We start from the raw sequence: 13061 nt of genomic DNA on the forward strand, positions 1-13061 counted from the left end.
TCTTTTGTGAGCAAAATATTGGAACAGATAAAAATAGATTAAAGTAAAAATGTTCTAGTTGCAAATGCTTTGCGTGCAATAACTGCATCAAGCCTGTGACCCACTGACATCACTAAACTGTAGCATTCTTCTTTTGTGATGTTTTTCCAGGCTTTCAGCACAGTCTCTCTCAGTTGCTTTGTTTTGGGGGTTACTCCCTTCAGTCTCCTCTTTAGCAGGTAAAATGCTCTATAAGGTATAACTCTGGAGATTGACTGGGCCAGTCCAAAACCTTCCACTTTTTCCCCTTGGTAAACTCCTTTATAGTTTTGGCAGTGTGGTTTGTGTGTTCAGTTTGGTTGCATCTTTCTTTAAATTTACAGACACAAGGTTTCTGTAGACTTCTGAGTTCATTGCACTGCTGCCATTATGCGTGAGATTGTCAGTGAAGATTAATGACCCTGATCCAGAAGAAGTCATGAAAGCCCAAACCATGACATTACCTCCACTGTGTTTAAATGATGAGCTCATATGTTTGGGATCATGAGCAGATTCTTTCTTTCTCCAAACTTTACCATTTCCATCACCTTGGTAAAGGTTAATCTTTGTCTCATCAGTCCATAAAACTTTGTCCCAGAATTTCTGAGGCTAGTCTGGCCTTTCTATTGTTCTTGCTAATTAGTGGTTTGCATCTTGTTGTGAGGCCTCTGTACTTTTGTTGTTCTTCAAACAGTAGATTCTTGCCCTCTGGAGGTTGTTTGCTGTTTGATTTATTGTTTGAGTAATTAAGACAATCAAGACACACACAACAAAAACACAGGTCACAGGTTCCAATACATTTCCTCACAAGAAAAATGTGAGATCCAGATGTAAATACCTGTAAATAAAAGCTGGGATATTGATCATTTGTCTCATATTCATCTTTTAATGTAAAATCGAAATCCAGGACACAGTATTTTCTCCTAGGAAGAAAACATATGTGCTGATGCTAATCAGTAGAGTATAGCTCAGAAATGCTGAGCTTATGAGTCATATGCACCAATTCACCCTGTTTTTATTTATGTAGAACACTAGTGAGTCACTTTGTAAGGCACTTGGGGTTAGCACAACACAACAAAAAGAAAGGCATGTAAGGTATGATGCCATGGTGGGCCATGATTTTAAGTCCTGGCCGTGGTGAGGATATGAATGAGGTTTTGAAATACCTCTTTTGTCTCAAACTGCTAAGGTTTTGAGAAGTCACAAACATTTTTATTAAAAATTGTAATAAAAGTTATAGGTTGCAGGGCAGTTGTGGCTCATAAGTTAGATCAGTACATCAAGTCATGTACTAATCTAGTCAATATGTCACACTGTACACTTTCCACTGATGCATCCATTGGCATGAGTGATAGTTAAAAGCTATTACAGGACTAAGAATAAGTGCTATAAATGTGTGTGTAAATCAGTGAATACAGCTTGTAGTGTGAAAATGCTTTGAGTTTTCAGTACGACTAAGCAAACGCTACATCGGTTTTTCTTTCATTTACCATTTTTCCAATGTTTCCTGATGAACAGCTGGAGGGGGTGGCATTTACTAGCAAGCAGGAAAAGTTTAGTTAAAGTTCACCTAGTAAAACTGAAGCATAAACATATTGGAATGGCTGTACCACATAGCAAGCCATATTATTTGTTATATAAGTCTATGAAACATGCAAATGGCACCAACAGCACAAACAGTGTGGAGAGAGCCAATTCTGTGACTCCAATTAGCAACAGTTAGGCACAGCAAAGAGCTAGCATCTACAGGTGCTTTCAAACAAAGCAGAAACTAAGAGACCAAAACTGTTTTTATCCTCCCACATTAAATAAAGAGGGAGGATATTGTTACATTGTTGGGCATCTGTCTGTGAAGATTTATGTTCAACAAGATGTTCTTTACTCCTCAAAGATTTGCAACATGATATTCATATGTCAGACTGTCTGTTCGTCCATCCCAGTGTCTGTCCGTGAGGTTTTACCTTTCCAGTCTACAGACTCCAAAACCACAAGGAGTTGAGCCATGAAATTTGGCATATGTGTTCTTTACTATTCAAAGCTGTGCAACACTATATGGTCCTGAATGAGTCATGGCCAGAAATAGTGCAGACTATGACTCATCATTGAGCAATATTAAAGCCATACCTACGGTTCAGCAATAGTGCTCAAATGTAGGCAACATGGTTGCCTTATGATTATAGTGATGTTACATAATGCATTAACATCAGCAGCTTATTTACTATAGATGCATTATGTAGTAATATTTTTGTACACACATGAGTAGAATATGATGTGAATACCTTCTAAGTGAGCATTATATCTGGCTTATTGTTAGATTATGAAGTATACAGCCATGTACAAAATCAAAGTTTGTACTGTCTCTAGTTTATTGACCGTGGACATTTTTATGTCTGATCTAGGATGCGGTTACCAAAAAGTACTTGTAGAAATGTTAAAGATAATCACAGAATATCAGTCTCTTACAGCATGCTTAAAATTGTTTTTATTTAATGAGTTTAGTTAATGTTGAACACATAATTTTGCTGGAATATGTATTATATCTTTACTAACCCAGTGGTGACTAAAAGTATTTGAATAAAGGTTTAAGTCAAGACCTCCAAATTAGGGCAAAATAGTTTAGCACAAGGTAATAAGATGATGCAGGGGTTTCTAGTATGGTATGGTAATGTTACTGTGACATTTATTCTACATCTATTCATCTACATTTATTTTAAATTTTCATTAATAGCGCGATGATATCCCCTCTGTGGTGGGTCTTGTACCAGTTTGTGAACACATTTTCTAAGTTCTAAATTTGGGCATTTTAACGTGGGAATCAGTGGGGATGGACTCACTTCTGGAGCCAACCTCAAGTGGCCATTAGAAGAACTACAGTTTTTTTTGTATTTTTAGTTTTTAGTCCTGGAGGTTGCCTCTTAGTTCTTGACCATGTTCAAATTTCACTTCTGCGTACTCTTTATTTTCACTTTACAGTGCACATTTTACATGCTTTTATTAACATGGCTGTAGGTCAGCTTGCACAAACAGCCCATGTGATCACGTTTTCAGGTGAAGAAAGCTGCTGTTTTACATGAGGCTGAACTTTTCTCTTTCTTTTTTTTTTTTTTTTTTTTTTTTTTTTACCACAATCCTTAATCTTGAAGTAATTATGAGCTAATGGCTAATGGCTTATTAGTATAATGACTTAGTGAGACTGACATTTGCTGGTGATTAAGAAAATGCTGGCAAAGATAATAATATCCTCTTACTATAACAAGTTTTAAAATTAAAAAAACTTAATGTAACATGTGGTTAATTGTAATTTAAACCCGGTATTAAAAATCTTTTTTATGTTAAACTTTTCCACTCTCATAAGAGTGAAAAAGGCAGGCACTCTCATGAGAATGCATTTTTTTGTGATATATATATAAAATCACAGAAGCATTTAGGTAATATTCTGTAATTTAATATCATAATTACAGGTCGGTTTAAGGGTCTTTTTCTGTCCATTTCAATACTACTTTTAAGTTGTGGTTACATAATGCAAACTGGCACTGAGAAGCTTTTCCTCACAGTCTGTATTATAGCCTAAGATTAAAGGGTTTAATGTGTCGTATGAAGTCTATGACCTGGGTTTAACCTCCTCAGAGTGTTTGTGTTTGCGAAGCTTATGATTGCTGAGTAAATTCATTTCATATTTTGTTGCTTGAATGTGTTTTCAGTGGTGGTGCATGTCTATCATGCAGGGTCAGGGCTCTCAAATGAGATCTTTTCCCATATGCAATCACAGCAGCAGCAACGGGTGGTCTAGTCTGTATTTCAGTTTAAACGATGACCATTTTTCTTCATGTGACATTAATTTAGTTTCAGAAAGTCAATGAAGCTTTTTTGATGCACAATAATTGCAGAGCACATTTTACAAGAAGTCAATTTGAGATTTGCATGAAGAATGGCAGCGTGTCATGGTGGAAGGTTTTTGCAATAAAAAGACAAGCGATTGAAATTGAGATACTCACGAACAGCCGTGGCTTTGGCTCAGAAGGCACCCATGCGAAAGAAATGAAATATAAATGGGAAAATAATTGAGGTTTATCCCAACAGTGTCAAACTTTTGCATTGCTGTCACAGCCTGGAAACATACTTCAAAGAACATCCATCAGGTAGCCATCCAGATAAGAAAGACCTTGATGAGTTGAAACAGTTAAAGGCGACAAAGGTAGTTCATCTCTATGAAAGGTTTCCTTATTATTTGACATGCACAGCAGCATCTTAGTGGCAGACAAATGTCTCTTTTACAGCGAGTGATAAATGCAGGCATTCTGAATTGATATTGGACATTAATTATGTCACAATTACCTTAATTGCACTTGTACAGCACCGGTTGACTAATGGGTTCATGTTCATAAAGTAAAGACTTCTTTTTTTCTTTTTACTTTTCATGTCTGTAAATGCAGAGTCAGTTTGGATGAAATGTTTCAAAATGTTTGATAGATAGAGCTGAACCCAGACATGGATTTATCTTAATATGTGAACAAGAAGGGCACATTCAGATGACCTGGAATCAGTACAAAGACATTTTGGCCCAAAAACAAATAAAAAAAGATTCGTGTTGCCATTCCTTTTATCCTCCCCAACACACAGTCAGAGCTGTTGGCTCTGCTTGCTGTGATTAGTTGCCGGCTCGTGATGTTACACATGACGATGCTGTTTTGGATGTTACACAGTTTGTGTAAAGTCAACCATGCATGCACTTCTCTAATCCTGATGATGTTCTCTAGCAGCAACAAATCTTCTCTGCACACCTGTGGCTTTGTTCAGATAGTCTTTGCACATTTGAAGAAAAAAGATTTTTTTTTAACTATTTCTGCATAAATATGACCTTAAAAATTATTTATTTTAAAGGAAGTGTCCACACAGCAGGATACAAGCACAAATGTAGCTACCAGAGACCATGGCATGTCATTCATATTCAGTGACAGGTAGCAGTGAAAGCCAAAGTAACCATTAGTGACACAAAGTGGGCAGGTCCTGAATTAAAGCAATTGAAGCAGATTCTTATTATTTTTGGTAAACTGCAGATGAGCAGTTTAGTTCTTTTTGGAGAGCAATTCAGTTCAGTTCAGTTCAAATTTTTTATATAGCACCCAATCACATGCTTTATATTGCAAGGTAACAACCCTACAATAATACAGAGAAAAAATGTGAGTCTCTATGAAATTTTAGACTCCCATGCTTTATCCCCGTCATGCTACAAAGTTTTCAAATATGTTTTTAATCTATTTTTCACTTTTTTTTTAAGTTGCTGTAGTAAGTGATTTGAAATTATGGTGCTATTCATATCTCAATATTTACCAAGCAGCTGAATGTGTCAAGAAATGTAAATATCTAGCACAGGTCCCATCTGCATAATATACTCTGGAAAAAAAAAATATCACCACAGCATACAGGATAAAGATTATACTTAACTTATAAACCCACCAATCTGGAATATAAGCAGTGAGTGATCTGGGAATTCTGTACAAAATATCTGAACCGAGACGCTCCTTCACAGTCTTCATAGTTTTTTCTTTAATTAATAAACTCATTAATTAATTTCCACTGTTCAGTTTGTACTGTGTGTGGAGGGCAACGAGTGTCTGAGAAATGGTTTTAGCAGCAGTCAAGCTGGACTGAGTATACAGTTTGTGCAGGTTTGTACTACTTAATGATCTCAGCAGCGGGTTACAGTAACCCCTCAGGGTCAGTAATCACCAGCCTCGTTTAGGCTTAAGTGTTGTTATAGAGTAGTAAGGGATTTTGTAACAACTTTTTAAGGTTTAAGTAAACAGAAGAAGGCAAAAGATTTTGCCTGTGTCAGACTCCACAGTGTGAGCATATGGCATATGTCCCCGAGGCAGTACATATCAAGTGCGAACTCAATTTGTATTGAACCATCAGAAATAGCATTAGAAAATATCCAGTTTCACATTTGGCCAGTATCACATACACAACCTTTTTTTCAGGTTACTCAGTAATTACGTGTTTGCAGAACGTCGGCTGCCAGAGGGTTTTTTTTTTTTTTCTCTCTTTTTTTCTTAAACTTACGATATAGCAGGTTAAATGCATTCACTAAGTTAGCTCTAACTAACATGATAGAGGATGTAATATAGACAACTGCTTGAAAAACCAGGCTTCTGGGAAACTGCTCCCTAATGTAAAAAACGTGACTATTGATGACCAATTAAAATATGTAGTCAGAGTAAGTAGAGGCTCATCTTCATAACCTCAATGATTTAATTAGATGTCTGTCATTTTTGGTTAAATCTAAACTAGATGGACTGCACTTATATGGTGCTTTTCTACTCCAACTGAGCACTCAAGGCACTTTTTACTACAAAGCCACATTGACTCATCCACATAGTGCTTTATTTTATGCCCTTAAGCATTTTCTGTCATGCTCACAGTCTCATGGATGTAAGCAATTTGAGTTTAGTATCTTGCCCAAGCCAAGATGTCAACCAAATTCCAGTCAGCTTACAAACTGGTGGAGCTGGGAACTGAGCCACAGCAACCCCAAACTTATCAAACCTTGTGCTCCCAGATGGTCTCCTAACTAACCAGGCCCAGCGCTGCTCGTCTTCCAAGATTTGGCAAGATTAGGTGTGCTCAGGGTGGTGTGGTCGGATATATCCATATTTTAAACTGATGAAGGATATTGGTGGTTCCTGCTCAAAATTGTGCAATTGTTTGTGTCAAACATGCCGTGGACATTTTAGAAACCCCAGCAGAGGAATGCTTTAAATAGATCATCACTAGAGAGAGATAAGACCTTCCCAAACACTGCCTGTAAGGAGACAAGGAGATTATGCACTTAAGATAAGAGGAGACCGGATTAGAATTAATTCAGAAATTATGTTCCCACTGAACTGCTGATTGACAGCATCCTGGAGAAAGAGGTTAGAACCTGAACAGAAGGAACCTTGCACAAAGCTGTATCCAAGGCTGCAATGAATCTGAAGTAAAGAAAAAAACAGCAGAACAAACTGTAATAAGATAACTGTGTTTAACTTCATGGCAACATAAAATAAGTTTAATATCAACCATATGCAAACTTGACCTATATATATTCATATGTGGCTATGCAATAGATAACTTAAAAGGCAAAGCTAACATTAGCTGTTGCCTTGAAAGCTGACACTAATTTTGCTGACATGCAGTTTGCTATGTGTAACGTGTTTGTGTTACATGTGGGATTTGCCTGGGAAATTACTGAATCAGCTATTTTATAGTGTCAAAATGATTTTTTTGAAACTATAAAATTTAGGTAATATTCACAGATACAGCCACATAAACTGGATTTTCTGTGACAGGACCATTGTGGATCCTTGATCAATCTTTGCCTGATGCTTGGCTGGTTGGTGTCAGTAATGAGGTCCCCCGCCATTGACATAGTCGGTGTAGCCACAAGTGTTAATGCCCCTAAGCAGAGTGTAAGAAAATCAGTGATAATGCTGTGTGTTTCCACCAGGGGGAGCAACCATAATGGAAGCTAATTTATTTACTGGCTGGTCACCTACTAATTGGAAGATCGGTGGTTTGATACCTCACTGTTTGATAGATACTGAACCCCAAGTTTCTCTCTGATGTGTTCGTTCAATGGTGTGTGAATGTCAGATAGAAAGCACTTAGAGATAAAAAAAAAGTGCTTGTGTGAATGAGGCATGTTGTATGAAGTGTTTTGAGTGCTCAAGTAAAGTAGAAAAGTGCTATATAAGAACAAGTCCATTTACCACAATGCCTAACCTTTCAATAAAACATTCATTTATATAATTTTGCTTGTAGCACATACAACCTGCCAGCAACCTGCAGTTTTTGCTGTTGAACATAAACGCTTAAAAATATCAGTTAATGGCAATGCAAATGTTTCCGTAGAAAAACTCAAATCTATGTTTAAATGTGAATTAATTACTACCAGGTCCTGTCAGAGAGTGGGGAGTTTTAAATGTGCTTCTAAGTAATACAATTACACAGTGCTGTGTGCCAGTGTTTTCTGCTTTGTAAAATATAACACAGAGCAAAATAAGGAAGTTACTGGCAGCAATAATATGAATGTTAGCTGATTTTGGTCAAGCAGCTGGAGGTAGCTAGATATATTTTTTATTGCTGGGCTCTTGATTTTGCCAAAGTCAAACAAAGAAATGTGACTTCTGATTGTTGCTGACTGCAATCTGAATGTGTGGATTATTTGCTGTGTAGTGATACTACAATATGCTCTGCTTGCTGTAAAAATCCAAACTGTAACAGTTTCCTTCAGTATAAAATTCTAACCTTGCAGAGCATCTTAATGGGGTTGGTGTGGCTGTAGCTCAGGAGGTACAGTAGGTCACCTGCTAATTGGAAGGTTGGTGGTTTGAGTCCTGGCTGCTCCAGTCTGTATGTCTGGATCTCCAGTTGCTCTCTGATGCATTCATCAGTGTTAATGTTGGATAGAAAGCACTTAGGTGTGTTTGTATGAACTGGGGAATGAGGCATGTTGAGTGCTTGAAGAGGAAAGTGCTGTATAAAAACAAGTCCATTTACTCACTGTGTTACTGGAGGCCAAGCTAATGCCATCTACAGTTTTGGACACCATATTTCTAAGATTTTTAGGGCCTAGTACAATAACTTCAGTTTTATCTGAATTTAGAAGCAGGAAATTAGAGGTCATCCAGGCCTTTATGTTTTTAATACATTCCTGCAGTTGAGCTAATTGGTGTGTCATCTGTCTTCAAGGATAGATACAGAAGGGTATCATCTGCATAGCAATGAAAAGGTATGGCATGCTTTCTAATAATACTCCTGGTTGATTGATCAGTAATTGGAAATTTTATACCTGTTGATCTCTAATGTGAAACATAACCCGCTCTGGAGCAGATTAGGCCTGCAGCATCGGTTACCGCGGTGATGTACCTCGGTAGGAAGTGAACCATGTTATTATTTCTAGGCTGGACTATTGTAATTCATCACCATCAGGCTTCTTAAAGCGCCCTGAAAAGCCTTCAGCTGATCCAAAATGCTGCAGCTAGAGTACTGAGAGGGACTAGAAAGAGAGAGCAGATTTCTACCATACTGGCTTCTCTTAACTGGCTCTCTGTTAAAGCCAGAATTGAATTTAAAATCGATTAATTATTATGCAGTAGGCCTCGGGTGCATGTGTGTTTCTCCTCAGTCACCTCTTTTTACTCTGTTTATACCCCGCAGTGCATGTTATTAATCTCTGTCTCTCTCCCACAGCATGTCTTTTGTCCTGTGTTTCGCCCCTCAGCCCCAACCGGTCTCAGCAGATGACTCCCTGAGCCTGGCTCTGCCGCAGGTTTCTTCCTGTTAAAAGGGACTTTTTCTTTCCCACTGTCACCAAGGGCTCATAGTTTTGACTGCTGGGTTTTCTCTGTAATTATTGTGGGGTCTTTACCTACTATACAAAGCACTTTGAGGTGACTGTTTATTGTGATTTGGTGTTATATAAATAAAATTGAATTGAATAGTAGGTAGGATGCCACAGGGGCTGTGACGATGAAGGCATGTGGACAGGGGGGCTGTGACCTGTGTGGGGGTAGATGTAGAGTCACCTGTCCAACATCTTCTGCTGTCTGATCCCCTGGCAAGTGGAATGTGCAAGACACCCTCGGAAACAGGGCGAGCGAGTAGGCTCAGCAGCCAATACTGATCCTTGTAGCCGGTTCCTCGGTGCACTGCAATGTTTAAAACACCTGAAGTCACATGATCCGATCTATTGTTATTATTGGTTTTGGGGACGTAGAGGCTTTTTCTGGCAATGGGAAGTGGTTTTTAGTGGCTTTTGACAACACATGGATAATTCAGACTAGGCAGAGATCGGTTTTTAGTGTATGACACAAACAGATTTGATTGGCATCTAGTACGTGTGGAAAGGCTTCCGTAAATATTGCTCTATCATTTATGATGGAGATGGTATTTAGCAGCTTTTGCATCTGAACTCTTCAAATATAAAACACTGAATAATCCAAGAATCACAATAATTAAATAAGCAAACTAGAAAGTCCAAAACTCAAAGTCAAAAACACTGGCGAAACTGAGCCACATCCATGACAGTCTGATAATTACACTGTGTGGATACTTGACACTTCACATTAGACAAGAGGAAGGAAGACACACACAAACAGTTCACTGAGTTTTATTTCAAAAAACATCAGAACAAAACTGGTACAAGATGATGATAATGATTTTTTTACACTTTTTGCACTTGTTTTCCTTTCATCATTGCTGTTTTGTTTGGTTTAGACAAAAACAAAACAAACGGTTTGAACACCAAAATACAGCAGGTGAGGTTTCAGGGAAGATTGTGTTTGGGTAAGACACTGAAACCTTAGCATCTCCTGATGGCTGACAACCACTTGGCATGGTTCCATTGCTGTGTGAGTGTGTGTGAATAAAGGTGAACATGAACTGTACTGAACACGCACTGTAAACCACTTGGTACAAAGATTAAAAATCACTTTATAAACAAAGTCCTTCTAGAAGCAAATCTTGCCACTAAGCAACATTCTTTCTAAGTGTTGCAGTTATTTAGGCACGTTTTAAAGCACCTATCTAAATAAATATAGTGGTGACCATAACTTTGAAAATGAATGTATACAATTAACAGACAAATGTGATGATAACTGGTCAAATAAGCAGTAAATTTGTTAGAAAATATGGGCTAAAGAGACTTTTTCTCAGTTATACTTCTACTATCCACATTCATAGCTTTGCAACATTCACAGCTTCATTAACGGCTCCATACAGAGTCACAACATGATCAACATGGCTGACTCATCCAATTAGAGCACTTAACAAATTCCATATTGATTTGTGTTATGTATATGCTAAGCCTAGAAAAAAACAATAAACACACTTACCTGCATTTTTACTAGAATAACCACAGACAAGATAATGAGTAGGTATGTCTGCTGCACCAACATGTCCAAGCTCTTTCGGAAAAGAGGCATGACAGCCTCCATCTCTAGTGTTTTATAATCCACCCTCATATTTCTATTCACTTAGTACTATGTCTAAGCCTCATTATGTCTTAGATATGCGCACAGGTTGTTTAAGTTACCTGAGTAATAATTCTTGTGAGAGGAAGATCACAAAAACTACAACATCAATTCCAAAAACATTGGGATGTTGTGTAAAATGTAAATAAAAACAGATGGCACAAAAATCACATAAAGTATTATTAGACAGCACATAAATATTTTATTCACAACACAGAAAACATATCTAATCATTAAACTGAGACATTTTACTTTATCCTAAAAAATATTAGCTCATTTTGAATTTGATGGCAGTGACAGGTCTCATAAAAGGTGGGACAGAGCCATGTTTACTCTTCTTTCAACAACTGTCTGTAAATGTGTGGGAACTGTGGAAACCCCTGGCTGGACTTTTGGGAGACTTCAGGGAGAAGACTGGGTCTTCTTTGTGACATTTAATGATGTGCCAAATGTTTTCAATTGGTGAAAGTTCTGGACTGCAGGCAGGTCAGTTCATCACCTGGACTCTTCTACTACAAACCCGCGTTGTTGTAACAGATGCGGTTTGCAATTTAGCCTTCCCTGGAAAAGTCGTTGCATGGTTGGGAGCATATGTTTCTCTAAGCGGTTTTCCACTTTGACAGCGGCATTCCTCGGTTGTGTTCACATATGAATTCTTTGTTAAATGACAGAGCTTTAATCTGAATTTGTGCGTGGTACAGCGAATTGTGTTCACAGCGATCTTTACGTTGGAAAAATTCTGCCTTTGTCAGATAATCTTGGTATGTCCACATTATTAACCTGCTGCCAGTTAACCTAATCATTGGTTTTATGAGTTTACGGGTTTATGAGAATTGCAAATTATTGCATTCTGTATTTATTTACATTTTACACAACATCCCTCGTTTTGGAATTGGGTTTTACATGGTGTGGGCATAAAACATACTTCCTGATAAAATGCATCAATTTCAACATCATAGCCTACTGACTTTCATAAAACAGGACAATTCATGTACACATACACAAACAAATAGACCACATGTTATTTCATAAATAACCATGAGGCTGTTCTACTATGCATTGTGAGATGTTTGAGATCTGGGATATAAGGGAAGATTTAGGAAGATGGAACAAAGCCTGGAGATATTTGTCAGGTGGAAGGTGAGTGGGAGACAGAGGCAGAAAGTTAAAAAAACAGGGCTGAGATGGGGCAGACAGGACTCTTATAACATTTCCAGATGGGTAGTTAGAATGGTAACTAAGATTGGATATTCACCATTAATTCAAGATTGAAAAACCAGTAGAACACTGACAATATGGGCTCCAAGGAAAGCCAGCACAGGACACTAATTAAAACAAATAATAAAAATGGTTTATTTTTTATTACAAGAACTGATTAGACACTGCAAAATAATAGAGTTCGACTGTATTGTTAAAGTGATTTGATTATTTTTACAGGTGTTTCCATGATGAAGTGTTTGAGAAGTCATTAAACTACTGTCCATTAAAAGTGCTTTCCTTAACACAGCAGCCTCTCTGGATGTGGTACAACAGAGCATCTTTCTTCTGCTGGAAGTCTAACTTGATCTTCCTCAGGTGACATCTATAGACTGCACACCCAGCCCATATAACCACTGTTATAGCGGTTTGTAAAAGCAGAGGCTGAAATTGATGACTTGAAACCGTTCCAAAGTTGAGACTGAGGACAATTAATCGTGCCTCGCCGTTAAAGACATCTCCTTGTTACAATAGAGGATGCCAGATCCATCTGTGAAGTCACAATGTAAGAGTCGTGCATACATGCAGGCAGACAAAGCTATGGCTCCTAATTCTTCTCATTAATCACCTGTCTACTGAACATCCTCTGGGGAAAAGCGCCCTGGTTCCTCTGAGGTAATTACAGCACTTGAAGGAACATTCTCTGCAGCAAATGCTTATAAGTAGCCATCTTATCCCTCTCTCCTCCTGCTCTTCATTTTTTTGTCTCCACTGTAGAGCCAATAGCTTCCATGTCCTCTGGAGAAACTTCCTTTTGTGCTGTGCAGCTCTTGC

General features: G+C 37.9%; 1 protein-coding gene across 1 annotated transcript in view; it reads left to right on the forward strand.

Annotated features, from left to right (window-relative positions):
* vstm2a (V-set and transmembrane domain containing 2A) overlaps positions 1 to 13061 on the forward strand; it is a 110113-nt gene that overhangs the window by 67723 nt on the left and 29329 nt on the right. The gene's annotated exons all lie outside the window — the stretch shown is intronic.

The sequence above is a fragment of the Archocentrus centrarchus genome, chromosome 20 (genome assembly GCF_007364275.1).
Source record: "Archocentrus centrarchus isolate MPI-CPG fArcCen1 chromosome 20, fArcCen1, whole genome shotgun sequence".
NCBI lineage: Eukaryota > Metazoa > Chordata > Actinopteri > Cichliformes > Cichlidae > Archocentrus > Archocentrus centrarchus.